This window comes from Lactuca saligna, chromosome 2 (assembly GCF_052625555.1).
Source record: "Lactuca saligna cultivar CGN05327 chromosome 2, ASM5262555v1, whole genome shotgun sequence".
NCBI lineage: Eukaryota > Viridiplantae > Streptophyta > Magnoliopsida > Asterales > Asteraceae > Lactuca > Lactuca saligna.
In genome coordinates, this window is record NC_136418.1 from 120,329,910 (window position 1) to 120,355,781 (window position 25,872).

Below are 25,872 nucleotides of genomic sequence, written 5' to 3' on the forward strand. Positions count from 1 at the left end.
TGTGGCACCAAGAACATGATCAAAATGCTCCCTCATGCATCTTCCCACACTTGCCACAAGTACGAACCCTCTAGCCTCTATATCGTGAGTCAATGGGCTTGAACTACTTCGCTGCCGGCTGAGTCTGAGCTGGGGTCTGCCTATTCTCTCTAGTTTGGATCTCGATCTCAATTATCTCATCATAGTGAAAGACTTCATCTCGGAGAGAGAACTATATCTCTGGGTCAACCCAAAGTCATGGATCTCCGTCTTGAGAATTCTCAAGTAGCGATACATTTAAACATGCTCTGAAGTAGCATACTCGGGGTAGAAAAGGGTACTCTAAGTAAACATTTTAGTGATATTTGTCGCTAACTATGTCGTCTGCTTCAGCAACAGGTCCTCCTAGGCTAACCTCACTCGCTCCACCAGTGGGACTTACTTAGCATGGAACATATCAGTGAATTGATCCTAAGTTACCATATCCTTCTCCGCAGGAGAATAAGAACCGATCACTAACTTCCACCAATCCTTTTCCCCTAAACAAAGAAGGTTCAAGGAGAAATTAAACTTCATGTCCTTTGGGCACAAACATGTGAAGAAACAACCCTCCACATAAGATATCCACCTCATTTCAATGATCGGGGTCCTTGAACTGTTGAAATTTAGTGGCTTCGTGTTGTTAAAGTCCCGATTAACACCTCCCATATTTTTCTTACGCGAAAGGGTCATGTGCTTTCAGTAGTATGGGACCATACTACCTCTCACACCTCCCGTATTTGTCTCAAGGATCGTCAAAGACCTCTCGATCACAAAGCCCAAGAAACTAGGATACACATACATCCTATACTCACTCTCTTAAGAGTAGCTAATCTCTCCATACGTTGTCCATCTACTAACCAAACCAACTCACAAAACATCCATTAACCCTACAACCGCCTTGTATATACTAAACATACAAAACACTTTATTCGATTGCCAATCGAATAATTGATTCTACTGTAACATCCCATTTTAAATAGAATAATTAGAAGAATAAACTCGGGACCCCGGGAAGTAACTTTATTATTATTTTATGTTATTATAGCCCAAAATCGAATAATAATTATTGGGGTGTTGGTTTCGGGAAGCCAAATGACGAGATTTGAATCTCTAGGGGTTAAAGTGGAAGTCTTTGATTTAATTTAAAAATATTTTAGAATTCATGGTGTGTTTGGTAATTAATGGACTTAAACTGAAAGGAATTGAAGGCTTAAGGGGTTGATTGGTAATTTTGGGACTTGAGTTGTAAGGATTTTCTGAAGGAGGGGTTAAATGGTAAGTATTGGATTTATTTTGAAAGAAGTATGGGAAGGAGGGGCCATTTTGGTCATTATGGGATACATTAATATGGGGCAGGGTATTTAACTGTGCTATTCCCGTCATCAACAAACCCTAACCCTAAACACGTCCGACCGCCACTACCTTATACCCCCCTTCGTCTCCGGCGCCGTCATCACCCAAACTCCACCTTGTTCTGATCAACGGTGCCCTCAAGCGACCACATGAAGTTCACCTTCTTCTCCTTCTCTATCCCCTGTTGTTTTTTCAACATCGATCGCCACCGATAGCGTCGCTGTGTCGCCAACGTGTCACCTGCCGATCCTTCCATCGAAACACCGCCATCGCTACGTCGCTGGATGACGTGTGTGACCGGAAAACCAACAAGAGGTAACGTTGTCGCCATTTCCCTGTCGCTGATTGTCTGGGAATCAAAGAAATCATCGTTGCTACTGCTCCATTGTCAATGGCATCCATCTCGTATCCATCTTGCTGCTGGATGTCGGGGATGATCGAGAGAGATGATTGGAGTTGCTAACTCCATTGTAGAGGTCGAAACCACTAGCCATTGTCGCCGCAGGTGCTATTGTTGGAGACGAGGACAAATAGCGGGTCCGTTCCTCCACGGTTGTTGCTATCGTTCGAAGTAGCCATCAATATGGGGAGAGTTTCGCTGCTTTTAGCCACCACTGTCGCTGTTAGATCTGCTGCCTCCATGTTACCCACCCCCCCCCCCCTTTGTAGCCGCCACCAGCCATCGTGGGAGGTGGCTGTGTGCGTGTTTTGGTACATGTGTGTGTATTGCTGCTGTGAGAAGGTGTTGTGTGTGGGTTGTTTGACCGGAAATCAAAAGAAAGGCCACCACCACCACCACCACCGTGAGGTGGTGGCTGCCTCTAGGTGCCACCACCGGCCACCATAAGGGTGGTTTCTTGTGTGTGTGTGTGTTTATTTTAGTGTAGTGTGTGTTTATTTTGATTGTTCATTGTAAAAATCCTAAAAAATCCAAAAGAATAATAATAGAATATCCATAAACACCACTGTGAGGTGGTGGCTGTCACCCCCTGCCGCCGAGTCGGGTGGCGGTCTGCTTTGCCTTGCATGTTTGATTTGGTTGGGATGCTTGAAGCCCTAATGGGCCTAGGAAACCTTAATGGGATTAAGAACTTGGTTTTGGGCCTATTGGGCTAAGATAGGTTGGAAACATTAATTAGGGTTTGGAAAACCCTAATGACATGAAACCCTAATTTGGGACTTATCGGGACCGCATCAGAATTAATTATTAAACTTAAAATATGGAATATAACCATTGGTAAATTAACCTAAGGCAATAATGGACTTAATGGATTAAGTCCTTAATGGACTAAGCCCTTAATGGGTTAAGTAGGAACACTTAACCCTAATCTCACTTGGGCTTTTATTTGGGTCTTTCTATTTGGATTTGGTAATTGGGTTATTAATGGGCCATCCAAGAACAAGCAAATGGACTAGAATAAGTTAATGGGCTTTAGCGTAAGGCCAATATGAGGGTTTTGGCCCAATTTGGAAAATTGGGTCGTAGATGGGCCATACTTTTGGGCCATGATGATTATATGATATTGGGCCATTGGAAATGCCAAATGTTTGGACTAGACTAAGTAGTTGGGCCTTTAATTAGGACCATGTAAGGTTTGGGCCTAATTTGGAAAATTGGGCCATATGTGGGGCTTTGGCCCATCACTTGACTTTTGGGCCTTTGGAGTGTGAGTTGGATCTTGGGCTTAGAACCCAATTATTAATTAGGTGTTGTTTGATGTTGGTAGTTCGGGAATCTGTAAACCAGCAGTTGGAGTTTCATCCACGGGACTTCAGTAGTGTCAGGTGAGTTATCCTTACTATATCAATAGGGTCTAAGGCACCAAGGTCGGGCCTTATGGATTGTATCTGGTTATGGCATGACATGTTTATTGATTACATCCTAGTTATAGTATGTTGTTATGATCTGTATGATATGTGCTTGCTGTTGATTGATTATATCTTATGAGTATGTCGGCATATATATATATATATATATATATATATATATATATATATATATATATGTGTGTGTGTGTGTGTGTGTGTGTGTGTTTGTGTGTGTGTGTGTATGTTTGGGTTGAGGTGGTCTTGCTTTATGCTGAAGGCCAACATACCCAGGGCGGTCCAGATAGGCTAAAGGCTCATTATGCATATTGTTTGATAGGTTTAGTGATCTGTTAGTTCTGGCTCTTGGTAGATAGGATGACAGTATGCTTATTAATCTGTTAGATCTGCATCCTGGTAGTTAGGATGAGGTTATGTTTATGCTTAGTGACCTGGTTAGGTCGGTGTCCTAGTTATAGGATGTTGTTATGCTATATGATCTATTAGATCAGTTTGATTGTTATATATGTATGCTAGCATATGATATTTATGTTCACATGTTTGTTTTATTGGGAGTTGGGTTGAGGCGGTCCTGCTTTGTGCTGTAGGCCAACATACCCGATGAGCGGTCCGGATAGGTTATAGGCCCTGTGAGGCGGTCCAGTCAGGCTGAAGGCTCGTGATACATGTTATTTTGTATTTGTTATATGATATGGTTATATTTGTATGGCGTTGGTATTTTGGGGAAACTCACTAAGTTTCAAGCTTATATTTGTTAATTATGTTTTAGGTACTTCTGATGATCGCGGGAAGGTGAATGTGCGATCGTACAGCTCCTCATATCTCATGATTTCTGATTTGATTTTGGGGGATACTTTGATGATTAAACTATTTTGAAAACAAATTGTAATAACTTAATGGTTTTAAATGTTTTAAAAAGTTTTAAATTGGCTTGAATTTTATGGGTGTTACAAGTTGGTATCAGAGCCTTGATTTGAGTGAATAGGAGGAACACTCGTGTGAATCCAGTCTCAAATCAAGGAAAGATTTTCAAAATGATTTTAAATGGTTTTCAAAATAAGTAAAAAAGGATGCGAAGTGTATGATCAACCAGAGCCAGTAAGTAGACCCCAAAAAATCATACAGTTAATTGATACTGTGATATGTTAGAACAACATGCTAGTACTAGGCTAGGGATCGTCAGGATTTGCATGAGAGAATTGCGTGATTACATGATGTCTGCTAGCCTAGGGTTTTCCTTATATGAGATTGACATCATTACTGTAGTTGCTTGTGTATGCATCACAACTGTATATAATTATGATCTTATAGCCTGAGAATATTTGATTTAGCCTTATGCTCTGTTCTTATTGATTAGGGCTTAGGGTAGGATTGGATATTCGAAAGTCTATAGGTCCAGCGTTATGTAAGGGTAGCATACATTAGTGCTACAGGGTTGATGGAAATTTCATGGATGGGTGGGTTGTGTGAGGTCGGGAGGTCAGTTATGTGATATTTAGCATTCCTCTAGGTGTGAGGATTGAATGCTCGCTATGATTATGTATATTGTTAGGGTGTTGTGATGATACTCGAGACAAATATAGGTAGGTGTGGAAGTTAGTATGGGCCCGTACTACTGAAAGCATACGGCCCATATGTATATCAAGGAAGTCACAATCCCTAGGGTTTAGTTGGTAGTTGGTCCCCTGTCGTTATATGGATTATCATAGATCTTTCTGGTGTCTTACAATAATGGTGGTTACGAGACATTTATAGACCGGATCCAGGTTAGGATCGGGAGCTGCCAACCAGGATAGACCATCATTGTCAGAGGACCGTGTCAGGGAGATCAACCGGGAGGAGGTGATCGAGATCATTCGGGGACAGATTCCGGAGATGATGGGGTATTTAAAGACCATGATGGTTGAGTATTTGTCAAGCGACATGCAGCCATTGCTGAGATGGCTGCCAAAGCAGCTTCAATAGCTGTAACGCCGGCAGAGAGAGGAGCTGGTCGAGTTTTCCAGTACTGCGACTTGGTATTGGTACATATTCTGATGAGCAGAGGGTTGCAATTACTTAGGATCAGGGAGGTGCTTTGTACTTTTTACAGTCCGCAGGTTAAACATGAGAGTCTAGCAAATGAGTTTCTAGATTTGAGGCTTCAGGGTTTTTCCTCGAGGCCAGAATGTTAGTCGCAGGGACTCTGGAAAGGAGTAATGATTATATTCAGCTGGAGTTATGCAGCTGGAATTAAAATGGTTAATTGATAGGAGTGGGATGTTGTTTTCTAGGGCAAGGATTGTTCTCTTTCAGTTTATGAGATCGAACGATTGAGCAAGCTTGTGACCCCAGGATCAGGTTGTATTCCAAATCGGGGTCAGTTGGTTGCCGGGATTGGCGACAGTAATTCAGCACTGGTAAGCACAGGTGGGTCGATGTGGCGTAAGTATTTTATGAGGTTCGGCTCACCTTCCATCTCTTGTATCGGGCAGTAAAGATTGATTGTGTGATTTATTGCACTTTTGGGATTGTAGATTACGTCTTGGGAGTAGTTGTAGCCCGATTTAGGGAAAAGGCTGCTTCAACTACTGCAGTTCAGCTGTGAATGATTAAGCTGGTGAGTGAGTCAGGGTGCGAGGCCCTAAATGGTATGATTTCTAGAGTCGAGAGCGGGAGAATTGTGGGAACACTTTGGGAAGAAGGGTATTATGTGGGAGGCCTACAGACAGGACCCCACAAGATGGTTATTCAGCATTATCGGGAATCAGTGGTTTTGGTAACCGTTAATGACTGACAGATGAGAGCGCCAAGCGAAGTAGCTCGTTGTTGAGATATTAGTTGGAGCATCTATCTTTAGGTCTTCAAGAGATTGAGTGTGGGATCATTCAAGCATTAGAGACTGTCGGTTTCACTGGGATTCAGGAAGTGTTCAACTAGTTATTAGAAGTGAGTGGTCGCTGGGGATTGGCTGGTCATGCAACACTTGTTGGAAATGTGGATTGTCATTGGATTGATCGTTCGAAAGCGAGGACAATTAGGAATTCTCCAAATTTCATGTATTGTGACGGCTTAGTCGAATCTAAGTGGGGGAGAGTTATTCTGGGATTCAGAAGCATGAGCGGTTTAGAAAATGGGACAAGTTTCACATCGTTGTGAGAAATATAACCAGGGTGGCTGTTTTTTTGAGGGTTGTGTGAGTTGGGAGTTTGGTGAAACTCCCCAACATATGAATTGCATCTTCTCGGTGCTGATATCAGAATTTGGGGAATCAGGTTCGGATTATAGCAATGAATTGAGTCCAGTTGTGTGTTAGGTCGAGCGTGTGTTCGACCGGTATGGGAAGTGTTGTAAGACTGCGGGGGTAGCCATAGCATTCACTATCGATCGGATAGTGCGAGAAGTGTTGTAAGACTGTGGGGGTAGTCGTAGCATTCACTAGTGATCCGGTAGTATGGGGAGTGATGTAAGTCTGTGGGTGTAGCTGCAACATTCACTAGATTGGTAGATAGCATGAGCGCGTTGTTAGGACGCAGAAGGGATACTAGTAACCATCAGTGCTGGTGTAGCAGTGAGGATATGAAAATCCATAGATTGGTTTTTGGGTTTCCCATAGGGATTAGATCTGGTTAAGTCAATCATAATACTGTAGGAACGTCACTACATTATAAGACCAAGGAAGCAATGGATTGCTTAACTTTGTTTGTGATGTAAGGCTACCATTGGTCATGTAGCAATCACTTTTAGTCGTGGATTTGGTAACAACGAGATTCGACGCATGGATCCGATCAGTTGGATCATGAGGTTGTTAGACTCGCAGTGGCATGAAAACTAGTGGCATCTAGTTCCAGGGAAGGAGTTCGTGCGGAAGTGGTGTGAGGCAACTATGTGGGAGTCCTTTAGCTCCGCGATCGGGCTGAAACCCGGTATGTCAGATGATTGGTGAACAAATTGAGACAGGGAGGTCTACATAGATTTTGGAAAGCAACCATGTGGCATCATACTGCTTCAGGCAGAACTGTGTTCAAACAGTTTCTATGTTTAGGGTGGTATTGACAAATTGGGTCTTCAGACGTATGAGAAGTATCTAGATATTGGAACCCCAAATATCAGGAGTTGAATAGTTAGATGAGAGACAAGCGGATTGTGCTTAACAATTATGATTTGGTATGATAGGTCTGTCAGGAAGCAAGACCATCTCGAGACTTTATGTTTTAGAACTAGTAAATGTGATCATATTTCAAGGGATTCGTATATTTTTAGGTTTTAGAACCCTACATGGGTTGGATACGGTTGCCTTGGAAAGGCTATGGTTTTGCTCAAGGTTTGTAGCCAAGTAGTCCAGTTGTTGGTGTGTAAGGAATGATAATAAACGATTTAAATGGGGGAGAGTTGTAACATCCCGTTTTAAATAGAATAATTAGAATAATAAAATCGGGACCCCAAGAAGTAATTTTATTATTGTTTTATGTTATTATAGCCCAAAATCGAATAATAATTAGTGGGGTGTTGGTTTCGGGAAGCCAAATGACGAGATTTGAATCTCTGGGGGTTAAAGTGGAAGTTTCGGATTTAATTTGAAAATATTTTGGAAGTAATGGTGTGTTTGGTCATTAATGGACTTAAAGCGAAAGGAATTGAAGGCTTAAGGGGCTGATTGGTAATTTCGGGACTTGAATTGTAATGATTTTCTAAAGGAGGGGTTAAATGAAAATTATTGGATTTATTTTGAAAGAAGTATGGGAAGGAGGGGCCATTTTGGTAATCATGGGATACATTCATATGGGGAGGGGTATTTAAATGTGCTATTCCCATCACCCACAAACCCTAACCCTAAACACGTCCAGCCGCCACTACCTTATACCCCCCTTCGTCTCCGGCGCCGTCATCACCCAAACTCCACCTTGTTCCGATTAGCGGCGGCCTCAAGCGACCACATGAAGGTCCCCTTATTCTCCTTCTCTTTCCCTAGTTGCTCTGTCAAGATTGATCGCCACCGGTAGCGCCGCTGTATCGCCACCATGTCACCTGCCAATTCTGCCATTGAAAAATCGCCATTGCTACATCGCTGGACGTCGTGTGTGGCCGAAAAACCACCGGGAGGTGTCGTTGTCACCATTTCCCTATGGATGCTTGTGCAGGAATCAAAGAAATCATCGTTGTTGCTGTTTCGTTGTCAATGATAGCCATCTCGTGTCCATCTTGCTGCCGGACGTCGGGGACAATCGAGAGAGATGATTGGAGCCGCCAACTCTGTTGTGGAGGTCGAAACCACTAGTCATTAACGTCGCAGGTGCTGCTGTTGGAGATGAGGACACCCAGCAGCTCCGTTCCTCTGCTGTTGTTGCTATCGTTCGAGGTAGCCATCGACATGGGGAGAGTTCAGCCGCTTTTAGCCACCACCGTCGCTGCTAGATCTGTTACTGCCATGTTACCCCCACCCCCCCCCCCCCCCCCCGTTTTATAGCCGCCACTAGCCACCGTTGGAGCTGGATGTGTGCGTGTTTTTGTACGTATTTGTATTGCTGCTGTGAGAAAGTGTTGTGTGTGGGTTGTTTGGCCGAAAATCACAAGAAAGGCCACCACCACCACCACCACCGTGAGGTGGTGGCTGCCTCCAGGTGCCACCGCCGGCCACCATAAGGGTGGTTGCGTGTGTGTATGTTTATTTTAGTGTAGTGTGTATGTGTTTATTTTGATTGTTCATTGTAAAAATCCTAAAAAAGCCAAAAGAATAATAATAGAAAATCCATAACCACCACCGTGAGCTGGTGGCTGCCGCCTCCTGCCGCCGTGTCAGGTGGCGGTTTGCTTTGCCTTGCATGTTTGATTTTGTTGGGATGCTTGAAGCCCTAATGGGAACAATGAAGCCCTAATGGGCCTAGGAAACCTTAATGGGCTTAAGAACTTGGTTTTGGGCCTATTGGGCTAAGATGGGTTGGAAACCCTAATTAGGGTTTGGAAAACCCTAATGACATGAAACCCTAATTTGGGACTTATCGGGACCGCATCAGAATTAATTATTAAACTTAAAATATGGAATTATAATCATTGGTAAATTAACCTAAGGCAATAATGGACTTAATGGATTAAGTCCTTAATGGACTAAGCCCTTAATGGGTTAAGTAGGAACACGTAACCCTAATCTCACTTGGGCCTTTATTTGGGTCTTTCTATTTGGCTTTGGTAATTGGGTTATTAATGGGCCATCCAAGAACAAGCAAATGGACTAGAATAAGTTAATGGGCTTTAGCGTAAGGCCAATATGAGGGTTTTGGCCCAATTTGGAAAATTAGGTCGTAGATGGGCCATACTTTTGGGCCATGGTGATTATATGATATTGGGCCATTGGAAATGCCAAATGTTTCGACTAGACTAAGTAGTTGGGCCTTTAATTATGATCATGTAAGGTTTGGGCCCAATTTGGAAAATTAGGCCATATGCTGGGCTTTGGCCCATTACTTGTCTTTTGGTCCTTTGGAGTGTGAGTTCGATCTCGGGCTTGGAACCCAATTATTAATTAGGTGTTGTTTGATGTTGGTAGTTCGGGAATCTGTAAACCAGCAGTTGGAGTTTCATCCACTGGACTTCAGTAGTGTTAGGTGAATTATCATTACTATAGCAATAGGATCTAAGGCACCAAGGTCGGGCCTTATGGATTGTATCTAGTTATGGCATGATATGTTTATTAATTACATCGTATTTATAGTATGTTGTTATGATCTGTATGATATGTGCTTCCTGTTGATTGATTATGTGTTATGAGTATGTCAGCATATGTATGTGTATGTTTGGGTTGAGGTGGTACTGCTTTATGTTGAAGGCCAACATACCCAGGGAGGCCCAGATAGGCTGAAGGCCTACGAGGCGGTCCAGTCCGGATGAAGGCTCATTATGCATACTGTTTGATAGGATTAGTGATTTGTTAGTTCTGCCTCCTAGTAGATATGATGACACTATGCTTATTGATCTGTTAGATCTGCATCCTGGTAGTTAGGATGAGGTTATGTTTATGCTTAGTGACCTAGTTAGGTCGGTATCCTGGTTATAGGATGTTGCTATGCCATATGATCTATTAGATTGGATTGATTGTTATATATGTATGCTAGCGTATGATATTTATGTTCACATGTTTGTTTGATTGGGAGTTGGGTTGTGGTCCTTCTTTGTGCTATAGGCCAACATACCCAACGAGTGGTCCAGATAGGCTGTAGGCCCTGCGAGTATAGCTCCTCATATCTCATGATTTATGATTTGATTATGGGGATACTCTGATGATTAAACTATTTGGAAAATAAATTGTAATAACTTATTGGTTATGAATGTTTTAAAAAGTTTTAAATTGGCTTAAATTTTATGGGTATTACAGATTCTACCATAAGCCCACTGCCAAACTAGGAAGAGGAAATAAGCTAAATCAAATGTTCCCAAGCTATAAAATCTTATTTATGTATAACTATGATGCATACAATAAGAAACCATAGTAATAATGTGAGTTTCTATAGCATATAAAAAATCAGACAATTCTAGAATGCAATTCCTGAAGATCCCTAGCCTACAACTAGCATGCAATTCTAACACATCATCAATATACATAAATAAGTGTAGGTATCTTGGGGAATAACCTTCCTTGGGTCCATATGATTGTACACATCACATCACCTCCTTTGATTATTTTATATTTAATCGTGAAATATTTTATAGTTCCATAGTTTGAGTCTTGAATCACACAAGTGTTTATCTAATTCTCTTATAGCAAGGCTCTGATACCAACTTGTAACATCCCCAAAACCATATTTTTTTCATTTTTATAAAACATGCCCACTAGACCATAAGTTGAAACATTGTTTCCAAGTTAAATCCATAAAATCAGAGTAACAAAATCACTCAAAAGATATATCAGTAGGAGGATGTGTATGATCACGCCTTCACCTTTTGCATATCATCGATGTACTTGAAACATGAAAACCAACAACTATAAGCCAAATGTTAGTAAGTTCCCCCAAAATACCCCACACAACAATACATATACAAGCATGGGCAGAAAACTTGTAACACAAGGCTGGATTATCACCCGAGCCTTCAAAAATAAGATGGACCGCTCCTACACCTTCAACATAAGTTGGACTACTCCATTGGACCTACAATATCAGTTGGACCCCCACCCACCAGGTATCTTGGTCTTCAGCACAAAGAAGGACTGCATCAACCCAACTACATTATGTTAACTGATATGTGCATATTTAGTGTGTATTTAGTATAGTTTTTTATTCATATATTAGCTAAATTATCGCATATTATGGACAAAAGGTACTTAAAAGTGTTAAATTATGTTTTTCAGTCCAAAGATAAAGCTCGGAAGCAAAAGGAAGCTGGAGAAGCGGTTAGGAGCTCCAGAGTGGAATGAAGAAGAAAAACACCTAAAAAAGGCTTCTACTCGGCGAGTCGAGCCTGGACTCGACGAGTCCGGTCGAGGAATCAGAAGGATAATGATTCGGAATTCCAGATAGTTATCGCAATACGGAGAATGTGAGAGGAACTCGACGAGTCACCACTTGACTCGACGAGTCGGATCGCTTATTTAAAGATAACTCCACAGATCGATAAGGGAGAATTCTGGGAAGTTTCAGAAGTGCTTTGCTGCGATAAAGAAGCCAGAAGAACCCTAGAAGTCGACAAAGAAAGCTAGAATTCAATTCCGGAAGTAATTAAGGCACAATTTCATCATTCTACTTATTCTTTTGTTTTGTCGATATGATTAAGCAACTTGAACTTGTTTGTTTCTTGTTATTTACTTTAATTATGAACTAAAATCTTTAGACTTCTGTTTGGGGATACAAAGTTGACAATATGGTTTGATTGATTAGTAGGATTAATTCCAAGTTGGTGAATTTTTGTTATTTTAGCTTGCTAAAGAACCTTGTGTATGAATAATAATTAATTTTCTGTTAATAGGAAGATAATTGATTAGCATGAACATCTACTGATTATTGACCTCATATGATATGTGACCACTATACCATATGTCTAGGATTAATGAATATGAAACTAGAATTAATAAGGAAATTGAGTAAATTCATGTGCAAGCTTGTAAGATGACCATCAAACAAGAGGTTAATTAAGAATAATAAATTAATTAGCTATTGCAAGTCTAACTTAACCCGAATAATTAATCTAGTAAATATAATTAAATTAAGCAATTGGCCACTGTTTAAGTTAGTTTATTTGCTAAGGATTAGGGTAGTGAACATGAACCTAATCACTTGAATCGGTAACCAACGAAAGAATTAATCCATTGCACTATTACCTTGAAATTAACCATAGAGTTAACCGAGTTGAACTAAACAGAAGTTCCTTTCCAATTATTGAATCTAGTTAAATTGTTATTTTCTAGTCTTAAATTAGTTATAGTTAGTAACTTTCTAGTCTTGTAAAACTAGAGCAAAACCCTTATTTCTTAATCAACTGAGATAGAATTAGTTTTTAATTTAATTTTTCGTTCCCTGTGTTCGATACCCTGCTTATTTAGCTATACCACAATTGATAGGTTCACTGCCTTTTGTGTGTTATTTGATAATTAAAGTAGGATTAAAACTAAGTGAGTTTTACACACATCAAGTTTTTGGCGCCGTTGCCGGGGAACGGTTCAAAAATTAGCATTAAAATTCTAATTCAATCGATCCTTTGTGTAAGATTCATCTTACACAAAGTTAATTTCTGTTTTTTAGGTAAAAAAAAAACAAAAAAAAAAAAAACCCTGATTTTAACTTGGACTCGCCGAGTGCATTCGCCCGGATTCGGCGAGTACAACGGTGAATCAGGTTTAATTTTCTTTTGTTCTTTTTATGCGTTTTTTGTTTGTTTGCAGTTGGTTCATGACCCGAGGATCTGATACGCCTCTGGTTCCCCCTCTTGAAGATCCGGAAAGCGCATTAAGAAAAAACAAAGGCAAAACCGTTGGAGAGACCGCTTCTTCAAAGAACTCACCACTCAAAAACCTCAAATCCGTTTTTAGCAAGAAAAGGAGCAGCAAATCAGGAGCATCCAGTGCATCATTGACAATCGAAGACCCGATCCAAAAAGACACCGACTACGAGACCGAGGAAGAAAACGAGCCCACACACGAGCACACATCCGAGTTTGAAGACGATTTAGCCACCGTTATGGCTAATATTGATGAAATCCCCATGGGGGAATGGAAGAAGAGGATGTGTGATGACACCGGCCCGGGACTTGTGCAACCCGCAATTCCCGCTACCGCTACTTTTGAACTAAAGGACCATATTCTCGCTCAACTCAAGGAGATCCCTTTTCACGGGAGAGATCATGAAGACGCCTATAAGCACTTGGATGAAGTAAATGATGTGGCAGATTACTTCAATGTACCCAATGTGCCTCGCGAGATCCAGCTACTACGCATGCTTCCAGTCACATTTAAAGGAGCTGCAAAAGATTGGTTGAAGTCACTCCCTCCCGGATCGGTCACCACATGCGCCAAGATGAAAGAAGAGTTCATTGACCATTTCTGCCCACCTTCCAAGATAGCCAAGCTAAAGAAAGCCATTGCCAACTTCAAGCAACAACCCGGAGAATCTCTTTATGAAGCTTGGGAAAGGTACAAGAGCCTACTTAGAAATTGCCCGCACCATGACCTCAATAGCCAACAAGAGGTCTCCATCTTTTATGATGGAGTTAATGTCACCACGAGACAACTACTCGATTCACAAGGCCCGCTCACCCGAAAGCCACCTCCGGAAATAAAGGAATTAATTGAAGAATTCTCTAAGCATTCTAGAGAATACCACAATCCGAGGAACGAAGTGAGTCGTGGAGCAGTGAACTCGGTGAACGATGGCATGGCGGCGGTAATAGCTAAACTCGATAGCCTAGACCGAAGAATGACGAAAATGGATCAAACAATCCATGCTATTAGGGTTGGATGCGAAAATTGTGGCGGCCCCCATCTTACCAAGGATTGTGATCGAGACGAAAATGGAAATAAAAAGGCTCAAGTATTCTATTCCAGTGGCGATAGATACGATGAAGACTAGAGGAAACCGAAGAAAGAATGGCTCCCATATGAAGAGTATAAAAAGGCTAAGGAGGAGAAATACAAACAGAGGGAGAGGGGATATTATCAAAAGGAAGAGCCGGTGATGGAAAAGAAGGCAAATTTAGAAGATATACTCACAAGGTTCATAACCGCGTCCGAGAAAAGACACAATGATCACGATGTAGCAATGCAAGAAACCAGAAACATGTTGAGGAATCAGCAAGCTTCCATTCTCAACATTGAGAAACAGCTGGGACAACTTGCACATCATGTGAATGAAAGAAGACCGGGCCAACTTCCGATTAACACCGAGCCCAATCCAAGAATGGAGAACGTGAGCGTAATAACCTCCAGCAGTGAAGAAAAATTTACAGAAGCACTAAGGATCTCCAAGAAGAAGGAAGAAAAGGTAGAAGAATCGGAGCCAGCCAAACCCGACCCAACTCGCCGAGTCACTCCAATGGACTCGACGAGTCCAGGTGAAATTGAAAAACCTGCCATTTCTTCGAAACCTTATAAGCCTCCACTGCCATACCCAACCAAATCCATGCCTGCAGAAAAAGTTGAAGCATACAGAACCTTCATGAATCATGTTAACGCTATACAAGTTAATGTGCCATTTGTGGAAACAATACTTCAAACGCCTAAATACTTCAACTTGCTTAAGGGCCTTTTTGCAGCTAGGAAGGATTTGGCTGAAGTCGCAGAAGTCTTGATGAGTGAGCTACCTAAAAAGAAGGGTGATCCAGGAAATATTGTGCTTCCGTGCTAATTTGGTAATAAAGTCTTCACACGAGCATTAGCTGACTCAGGGGCAAGCATCAATATGATGCCTTTGTCATTCTATAAGAAGTTGAATCTACCAGAACCAAAACCGGTGAATATGAAGATCCATTTGGCGGACAAGACAATAATCCATCCGAAAGGCATTTGTGAAGATCTCCTTATAAAAATTGACAAGTTTATTTTCCTAGTAGACTTCGTGGTTGTTGATATGGAAGAAGACCCCGAAATTCCAATTATTTTGGGGAGATCCTTCTTGAACACCGCGTGTGCTTTAATTGATATAAGTGAGTCTACATTGACATTGAGAGTGGGTGATGAGGCTGTGACATTTAAAGCTATTCCAGAAATCAAGCAAGAAGAGGAAAAGATTGACGAAGTCTCAATGATCCAATTGGATGATGAGATATTAGAACAAGAGCTTGCACGTTTGATGAAAGAAGACCCAAGCAAGTTTGTGATACACTCTGAAGAAGAAGGAGATGTTAACAAGGACTTGGATGAATTAGAAAAGCTACTGGAAGGAGCCCACTCAGAAAAAATCCAAGATTTTATGGAATTCGTACCGACTCGCCGAGTCACTTTAATGGACTCGACGAGTCCAGTCGATTTGGGCAAACACTTGGCCGACTTAGATCTGCTTGTTACTAGTTCTTTACATACCTCGGATTTCAATAATATACAGGATTCTTTAGAAGAACAAACAGCAGAAAGAGGAAAGGAAAGGAGAGTCCAATACGCCGATGTAGCATGTCTTCATACGGTTCATCTTGAAGATGGGTTAAGCACTGGAACGAACGAAGAGATAAAGGAAAGGAGGGAGGAAGCTGATCACCTATTCACCACTAAACCTAGAGCACGGACCATTATGAAATGTGAAGTTATTAAATTTAAAGAGAAGGAGGTTCAAGAGACGGTGAAAAAGAAAGGGGTAGAGAAGAAAAAAAGGAAAAGGGAAGCCCAAACAGCTGAAGATGAGGCTGTGAAAAGGAAAAGAGATGCATTAAAAAGGGCTTACAAGAAAAATATCCACGCTTACAAGACCAAGTACAAATCACAAAAAGCTAGGCGTGCGTTCCCGATGCTCGAAGATGACAAAACGTAGATGGGAAGGAGTCTAGCTAATGACTCATCAAAAAGAAGCGCTTGGCGGGAGGCAACCCGTTATATAGAGTTTGCTTTCTTTTACTTTTTAGTTTTCTTTTTCTTTTTATTTTTATTTTCCCTTCGTTTTTTTTTTTGAATCTTAATCTTCCAAATCATCGGACATGTCTGCTTGAGAGTGTGCATAAGCTAAGTGTGGGGTGAAATGATTTACAATAAACAGCAAAATTTTGAAAATTATGCAATTTTTAAGCGACTCGCCGAGTCTGACCACGACTCGACGAGTCCACATGGATTTCAGAAAAGAATTGACTTCGCGACCAGACTCGCCGAGTCTGACCACGACTCGACGAGTCGGTATTATTTACAGAAAAAATAATAATTTCGAAATTAATTTTACATTAGGTAAGTAGGGTTTTAACCCTAAAAATCAGTTTTCACAAACCACACTCGTCGGGTGCCGCTATTTTCATTCTCTCTCAAGCATTCATCATTCTTCTTCAAGTTTCTTTCAAATTTCTCAAGCCCAATCCAAAAAGGTAACAAATTTCTTCCTATTTTCTGTTAAGAGCATGATTATAAGGCCATCTATGGTAGCAATCTCATGAAAAAACCCGTTTTTGAGAAGTATTAAATTTCTAGGGTTTTGATTTTTCATGAATTATGTTGTTTGAATGCTTATTTTGGCCTTAATACATCAATACTAAGTGTTGAGACAAAACCCTTGAAAGAATTTACAGGTTTTATGATCCAATTTGTAGTGACCCGTCGACCGACTCGTGCAGGTTGCGCGACTCGCCGAGTCGGGCCTGGACTCGACGAGTCCAGTCGAGTTATAGATACAAGACAATTTTTAATTATATTCTGTGTTTTCTGGGTTTTGTGTATTTGTTTTGCAGAAATCATGTTCAGAAGGGGACAAAGTTCTAGTTCCAACCAAGGAGAGTTTCCAAGGCTAAACTTCCCGCAAATTGAGTCCGCTTCAACAATGAGGAAATGGAAGAAGAAGTTATCTGATATTAAGAAGAAGGAGGTATATGTGCCAAACAGGATTGATTGGGAGTGGCTGCAAAGTGTTTGATATGAGGAGGAATTAGCTCCTTACCTTTTGAAGGAGTTCCAACATGAAGGCGAGACAATGGTCTGTGATGGGTGGAGCCGGGTCTTCCGTATACAAGAGCCGGTCTATTTAGAGATTTGTTTGGAGTTTTTCTCCACGGTATCTTTTACCGGGGGAGTGGATGTGTATCACCCGGCAAGCTTTAGTTTTCCCCTTGGGGGCGAGTATCGTCAATGCTCGGTGATGGATCTTGCATGTCGACTAGGGATCTACGATCAGCCCTTGGTTTCAACAAACATCTTTCAGGCCTTTTTGGCACACACTCATATGGTGTTCCCCGATGGAGTTACAAGTACGGGCTGGTGGAATACCATTGGAAATAAATTTTACATCCCAAAGTCTGCACAGGAAGGGAGCATCCGATCCCCAACTCACCGCCTCATACACCGCCTTATTTCCTCCACCGTCAATCAAAGAAAAGATGATGACAAGGTTTCCAACCTTGACGTTTTCTACTTATGGAGCATAATAACACCCGACGTCTTTTGCAACATTCCTTGGTGTTTAGCGTCATACCTTTCGGAGGGTGCGGTCAAAGATTGCAAAACCTCCCGTATTAATGGTGGGATGTTTGTCACCCGATTGGCTAACTCATTCGGGTTGATGAACGGCGGTGCATGGAACTTCATGACATTGATCCCTACACCTCCGTTCAATCCCATTCTTTTCCGACGAGCACGGATTATTGAAGACTATGGTGGTGGCCATTATGCCATCCCAAATGATGACCCTGTTGTTGGTCCCGAAGCACTGGGAAGGAGGGTGAGATCAAGAAGAGAGCGGGATGTGGAGGACGAACCGCCAGTGATTCCGGTCGAGAATGAAGACGTACCAATGGATTCGTACAATGTGGAGATGAGGTAGATGCAGGATCAAATGGCGCGGGGGTTGAACTTTAGTAACCAATCCCATATTCGACTTTTTGACCACTTCAATATCCCACATATTGATGGTGGAAATTATCCATTTATTCCATCTTGGGATGAGGTGATTGGTGCGAGACGGAGTGGAGCCGGAGGAAGTGGAGCCAATGATGATGAGGAGGAAGAATATTGATTTTTTTGTGTTTTAAATCAAACAATTTTTATTTTCTGTTTTGTTTTTATTCTTATTTGGTGTGTATGACTTGTTTGAGATTTTACTTTGCTTAATGATTGTATGTTGTAGTTATTTTTCAGGATTGAATTAGGATTGCTTGCTTAGGATGGTTTAGAGTTATAGCATGGATGTTATCACGAGTGGAAGCGAGTCAAGGAAGCGGAACTTTAACGTCAAAGTGTCGAGTCCGGTCCTAGGGGTATGACCAATTGAATCCAAACGTGAGGAAGAGTTAGAGAAGTTTTTAGAGGCTAAAACAGTTGCAAAATACCAAGTTTTTTTTGTTCAGTGGCCTACTCGTCGAGTGCACTTAACTGACTCGACGAGTCGCCTTGTATTTTAACAAATTCTGAGAAGGCGTGCTGGTACTCGACGAGTCCACCATATGACTCGACGAGTCGTTCATTTTTTATGCCAACGGACTGCTGATTTGATGTTGCTACTTGTACCACTTGCTCACTTATTCTTCCATATCCATTCTTGAAGATCTTACACTGATTTCCGCGTATTTGGAGCGACCCACACGACACGAAACACCCAAGACATGGATGAGATGTTACCATGTCTAAAGTTCATTGAAGTTGGAGCTTAAATGAGAGTGATCAACCTATCCACTGCTATCCCAGGGGAGTTTTTTCCAATTCCCTCTTTAGTTCTTTTTATGTTTTTATGCATAATATGCAATGAGGGCATTGCATCACATAAGTGTGGGGTAGGGGGTTGGTAACATAATAGTCAATTTTAAAAAAAAATTGCATGCCAAAAGTATTACTTAGGATTTAATTTAGAAAATTTTGGTAAAAAATTAGGATTCCATGTTAGGATTGTGTTGATAATTGCATGAAGACCCAAATGTTTAGTTGAGCCTATACACGTTCTAGTGCATTTGTGGCTTCCTTATTCTAGTGAAATCACAAGACAAAAACAAGACCTTGCTCATCCTGAGGGATGCAATATGTTTAGCAGCCTAAACCTGAAATGTATCCAGGAAAATTTTTATCATTAGCCAATAAAGGTTGAGATTGAGCGCCCCTGCTTAAGCATGTAGGGATTTGAGTGACAAAAGTGAGGTATACATGTAAAAAAAAAGAGAGAATTACTAGAAAAGTTGTAATAATTTTGGAGCAAATGAAGTGAAGATCTAAAGATCAAAATTCCAAGAAATCCAAAAAGTTGAAGATACCAAAAGTCAATACAAGTTGGCGAATTCAAAGATATCAAAGATCAAATTATTAAGAAAGTGAAGAATTCAAAGAGTTCCATAGTGGTATCGAAAAGTTGTAATTCTAGAATATGTATGCTTGGGTTGCTCAATTAAAAATACCTTGAGGGTAAAGAGGTTTTCTGAGGATGGATTCGGAGGGTTGCATAAAATGAGCATAGTTCGGGGTGAGTGGGCGAATGTTTATGAGGATTGTGAGTATTTGGAGTATGGGGGGTTCTTTAGGAAAAATTTTAGACACAAATGCATGCGTTGCGGTCTTGGCATAATGGTTGGGTTAGATTGGAGTTGTCATACATAATTCTAATGTGTTAAAATTCAGTTTTGCTTAGGGGCAAGCAAAAGTCAAGTGTGGGGTATTTTGATATGTGCATATTTAGTGTGAATTTAGTATAGTTTTTTATTCATATATTAGCTAAATTATCGCATATTATGGACAAAAGGTACTTAAAAGTGTTAAATTATGTTTTTCAGTCCAAAGATAAAGCTCGGAGGCAAAAGGAAGCAGGAGAAGCGGTTAGGAGCTCGAGAGTGGAATGAAGAAGAAAAACACCTAAAAATGGCTTCTACTCGGCCAGTCGAGCCTGGACTCGATGAGTCCGGTCGAGGAATCAGAAGGATAATGATTCGGAATTCCAGATAGTTATCACAATACGGAGAATGTCAGAGGGACTCGACGAGTCACCACTTGACTCGAAGAGTCGGATCGCTTATTTAAAGATAACTCCACAGATCGATAAGGGAGAATTTTGGGAAGTTTCAAAAGTGCTTTGCTGCGATAAAGAAGCCAGAAGAACCCTAGAAGTCGACAAAGAAAGCTAGAATTCAATTCCGGAAGTAATTAAGGCACAATTTCATCATTCTACTTATTCTTTTGTTTTGTCAATATGATTAAGCAACTTGAACTTGTTTGTTTGCTGTTATTTACTTTAATTATGAACTAAAATCTTTAGACTTCTGTTTGGGGATACAAAGTTGACAATATGGTTTGATTGATTGGTAGGATTAATTCCAAGTTGGTGAATTTTTGTTATTTTAGCTTGCTAAAGAACCTTGTGTATGAATAATAATTAATTTTCTGTTAATAGGAAGATAATTGATTAGCATGAACATCTATTGATTATTGACCTCATATGATATGTGACCACTATACCATATGTCTAGGATTAATGAATATGAAACTAGAATTAATAAGGAAATTGAGTAAATTCATGTGCAAGCTTGTAAGATGACCATCAAACAAGAGGTTAATTAAGAATAATAAATTAATTAGCTATTGCAAGTCTAACTTAACCCAAATAATTAATCTAGTAAATATAATTAAATTAAGCAAATTGCCACTGTTTGAGTTAGTTTATTTGCTAAGGATTAGGGTAGTGAACATGAACCTAATCACTTGAATCGGTAACCAACGAAAGAATTAATCCATTGCACTATTACCTTGAAATCAACCATAGAGTTAACCGAGTTGAACTAAACAGAAGTTCCTTTCCAATTATTGAATCTAGTTAAATTGTTATTTTCTAGTCTTAAATTAGTTATAGTTAGTAAGTTTCTAGTCTTGTAAAACTAGAGAAAAACCCTTACTTCTTAATCAACTGAGATAGAATTAGTTTTTAATTTAATTTGCAGTTCCCTGTGTTCGATACCCTGCTTATTTAGCTATACCACAATTGATAGGTTCACTGCCTTTTGTGTGTTATATTATAATTAAAGTAGGATTAAAACTAAGTGAGTTTTACACACATCATTGACATATGCACTTGAACAATTAACCAACTAGTACATATAATCAGACACAACAAATCACTGCAGCATACCAACATCTTATACACAAGGATACATAACATAATCTAATGGGTCGCTATTGGTGCCTTTGACCCACGATTATAGTGAGAAACTCACCTCGTAGATAGCAGCTAAAACGCAACAACTCCCACACGATGAAGACAGGTACTATGGAACCGTTATTCAACGATAAAGAATTACCCACTAAGTCTACACTCTACAACCCCCAAATTGACTAAAAGTCAATGATGGTCAAAAAGTCAACAATCAAAGTCAACTTTGATAGGTCTCCACATTGTGGCCATCTATAAGTCACATCTTGGGCACTCTAAGACAAAACAATCAGGTAATCAGTCAATTCCCACACCGTGACCACCCATTAGCCACGTTGTGGCAACAGGTAGCCACGTCGTAGACACTAGGCACCAATAACTTAATGTATTTAGTTATTATTCCTCAATCTCATAAGCTCTAAAGCTTAGATGTAGTTTCCCTCAAGGTATTGATGGATAAATTTTCCAACTTTATCCATTAGGAAATCCGAGTAAGACAGGATCTCAATTTCAAAGTTCGTAATGTCAACACCAAGGCATGGTCTCACTCTATAAGCCTTGCAAGCCATCTGTCCAACCAACCCTAAGGTCAAGAAGCTAACAATGCACTCAAGGTTTCTGGAGTTCACTCAAACTTCAAGAACAAGAAGATTTGAGACCTAAAGTTCATAAAATGATCTAAAACTTGATCTAGAAAAACAATGAGAAAGGTAGAGACTTTTTTTACCTCCAATGAGTCAGAAATAAGATGAAGATGATGGATCTAAGCTGAAACCACACTCACAAACAACACCAAGGGCTCCTTTTTCCTTCAACCATCACAAAATGGATCTTAAGCACTCAAAACACACAAATAGAGGCTAAGGTTTGGATGAGGTTCGGTCTCAGAGGGTGGAGGCTGCAAAATAAGGCAACCCTAGGATATAGTGACCTTAAATAGGATACCAATCCTGAAATTATGGTTTTAGGACCAAAATGGTTGCAACACCATAGAAAACATGTCATGGCTGATCGAGGATGCATGTTTCTCAGTTAACGAGTGCCACGCCGTGGCACCCCTAATGTTGCGTTGTGGCCAGGCTAAAATAATAAATATAAAATAGCTAAACCTCAAAAATGAATACCTGGATATGGGATGTTACAATAATACTATGTGATTGAAAAACCTATGTGTCTTACTAGGTTTCCCAATCTGACCCATTCAAGTTATATAAATCACTAGTAACAGGGATAAAGTTATTGGAACAAGATTAGGATGCTAAGTGATTAAGAGACAACCTGCAATAGTGTTCAAGAACATTAGGTATTTACATTGTAACATATGTTGTGTATTGATTATGATATCCTTAGGGTATTGTATTTTGAAACAACATCTTTACTGAAGATATTTTAAATAAAACAAGTCAGTTTCCGCAAAATGTTTTATTGTACTGAGATTTTCCATGACCAAGGATATTGTGATTTTTAAAGCATTAAGAAAAGTTTTTTTGGTTCTAAAAAATAAGGGATGTCATAGTTTGTGTCAGAGCATTAGTTTCAGGGAACTAGGAATAATGATTATTTCTAGACTTAAATTTAAAGATTAAGCGATGATTGTGACAGGCGTGTCTAGTATATTTTAGGTTATATACCTAAATTAATATTATATAGACACAAACACTAGAATATTTTAAGGTGTATAACTTAATTAATATTATGCGGTAACAATTTTATTTTATAGCATGATTTAGGTTGTATACCTTACTTGCTATTAGGTGCACTAGCATACTTTATGAGTAATGCCTTATGTGATAATATGTGCTAAATGATATGTATTATATCATGCCTTAAGTTTCCTACCAAGATTGCTATTAATTAAAGAAATTTGGAAAGAGGAAATTTCATGTGTACAAGATTCTAAACATTTAATTAATGTATTAGAACTAGCATGTAACTTTTTAAGGAGATAAGGAGACTTATGATAGTTAACATCGATAACTTTGTAAATAATGTATCAATACCTATAAAGTGTTATTGTACCTTTAGAGTACGTTTGATAAAATAATAGTACCTTTGAGGAATATAGTACACGTAAAGTATATTTTCAATTAGCGAGACAATAAAACTTTAGCGTGATCAATAAAGTTGTCCTGCCACCTGGCAATTCTGCCGCCGACTAGATCGAAGCAGTGATTTATTACAAATTTAGAAGTACTAAAGATGATGATAAATAACTCAACGATATCGAAGTTGAAGTTATGTGAGATGCTATGAAGAATTCAGATAATTCAAGAAAGACAAAAAGATTGAGGCTGACAGAGTTCCCAAATTCAGTAGGTCGAGACCTTATCAATCTTTATGATGTAGTATACAGTTCCAGTGGTGTGTTAAGAGTTGATTTGTACCATATACATGATGTTATGACTTGGTATTTAATATACTGAGTGACAGTTAACTTCTATCACATCTTTACAAGAATTCCATAGTGTGTTAAGCTGATTTTAACATACAAGAATAGGATGGTGAAAATAGCCATTGGTTTGTGAAGTGATAATGAATTTACTTGTTTAAGTAATTTTAGAATGTTTAGATAAAGTGGCAGTACATACATAGTATTGCACAAGTGAAGATGTTGGTGTCAGGGATGACAAGGAACCAAGATAAAGCTAGTGGAACATGCTGAATACGGACTTCTTAGGATTGACTCTAATGAAGTAAACGTGAAAGATATACAACTGAGAGACGGACTTTCTAGGATTAACTCCTATAAAGTAAATCATAATAAAGTAAGGAGATAGAATGATATGCATGATAATTTGCATGTGTCGAAAGGTGTTACAAATAATTGAAGAGCATTTGTCTCCATACCACCAGAGTTCATTCAGATATAGTATACCCTACAAACGGGGGACTATACTAGAAGGAATACGAAGAGTTTGGAAGTAGAATTCTTAGAGAACTAAGAAAAAGCATTAGGATATGCTAGATCGAGCATATGCGTGAGAAGAATCCTTAAAGAGGTGTCTAGGAAACTTTAATATGTGCTCAGTAAAGCACGTGGGTATTGTTAAGATGCTTAATAAAGAAGAGAAAATCCTAGTCGGGTCACGGAAAATTATTGTATGTGCTTTTTTGGACATACTTATGTGTGTTAAATTGCTCTATGGTTATTATGTGTGGTGACTTGGGAACTACGAGACAATTCTTGGGATGAGTATGAATAGGTGTGAATGGTAGTATAAGCCTATACTACCGGAAGCACATGATTCATACTTGGACCAGGAAGACTCACAAGGTTACTAAGGCACTAATATTGGAGTTGTTTTGTCAGTTTCTATTATTACCTATGTTATGGTGATGACTAGGAAATTATTTTTGGTTCAGACCCAAGTGGTCATGAAGGATCAAGTCCGAATAATATAAATATGCATAAGTAAGTTGATTGGTTCATAGAAGCATGTCTCGTGTAGTGTCCAACTTTAGTCGGGAAATTTAAGGAGGTGATCGAGGTGATTGACAAAAGTATTGCAACCTTTGTTAGAGCTGAGCAACCAATAGATAAAGATGATACATGCTATGATGTAGTTGTAAGTCATTCCCCTTGTCCAAAGGAGGAAAGAATAGTTTGTTAACACAATATCAAAGGTGTATTCAGTATTAATGTATGTTTTGTAGAGGCAAGAGTGTAGTTTGCTATCTGTTGCATCATGCAATGGAAGGTCTATAACATCCATAAAAATCACAAGAAATGTAAACTTTTTTAAAACAACCCCAAATCATAGAATCTTTACAAAAGCATTGTTTTCAAAGTGTTGTTCCATATCAGAGTATCCCACATACCAAAAGTAAATAAAACAGTGGATGTTTATCGTCACGCCTTTGCCTTCCTGCAATCATCAAAAGTACATGAAAAAATAACTAAAAATAGTAAGCCAAAGCTTAGTGAGTTACCTAAAGTACCAACATACAAACAAATAACATATACAAGAGCATGTCGGGTCCAACCAACCATCAGATTGGAATACCCAGCCTAGTCAACCTTCGGGTCCAGTCATCCTCAGGATGGAATACCCCAGGTTGGCATGCCGATATATAATGCACATATTCAATCATCGGACTGGGATACCCTCAAGCCCTCAATACGAGTTTGGCATGCCAACTGGCCCTCATCTCGTATTTAGAATACTCCCGAGCCCTTAATACGAGTCTTCCGATCAGCTTCAAAGTTTGATATGTATATCTTCGAGTGGAATTTGTTCAACAATGCATGGGGGCATTCCGTTTGGTAGTCAATCCATTTCCGATCAATTAGTCCTTCGATTCCTCGTCAGCATCTGAGGGTCGTTCAAGGGTCTCTGAGCAGTAATAGTTGAAGGTGTAATTGTCGCATCATCCCTTAATCAAGTTTGTCAGTGATATATCTAGGGTTTTGGTTTTGTGTACCTTTGGTGGTTTAATTACGAAATTATGAGCTCTAGCAGGATTGAGTTTG

At 39.8% G+C, this 25,872-nt stretch overlaps 1 non-coding gene across 1 annotated transcript; it reads right to left on the reverse strand.

Annotated features, from left to right (window-relative positions):
- Positions 1–13,727: 13,727 nt before the first annotated feature.
- LOC145033236 (small nucleolar RNA R71) lies at positions 13,728–13,834 on the reverse strand. Its single transcript, XR_013677469.1, has one exon. It is a non-coding gene; the product is annotated as a small nucleolar RNA R71 (small nucleolar RNA).
- Between the last annotated feature and the right edge of the window lie 12,038 nt (positions 13,835–25,872).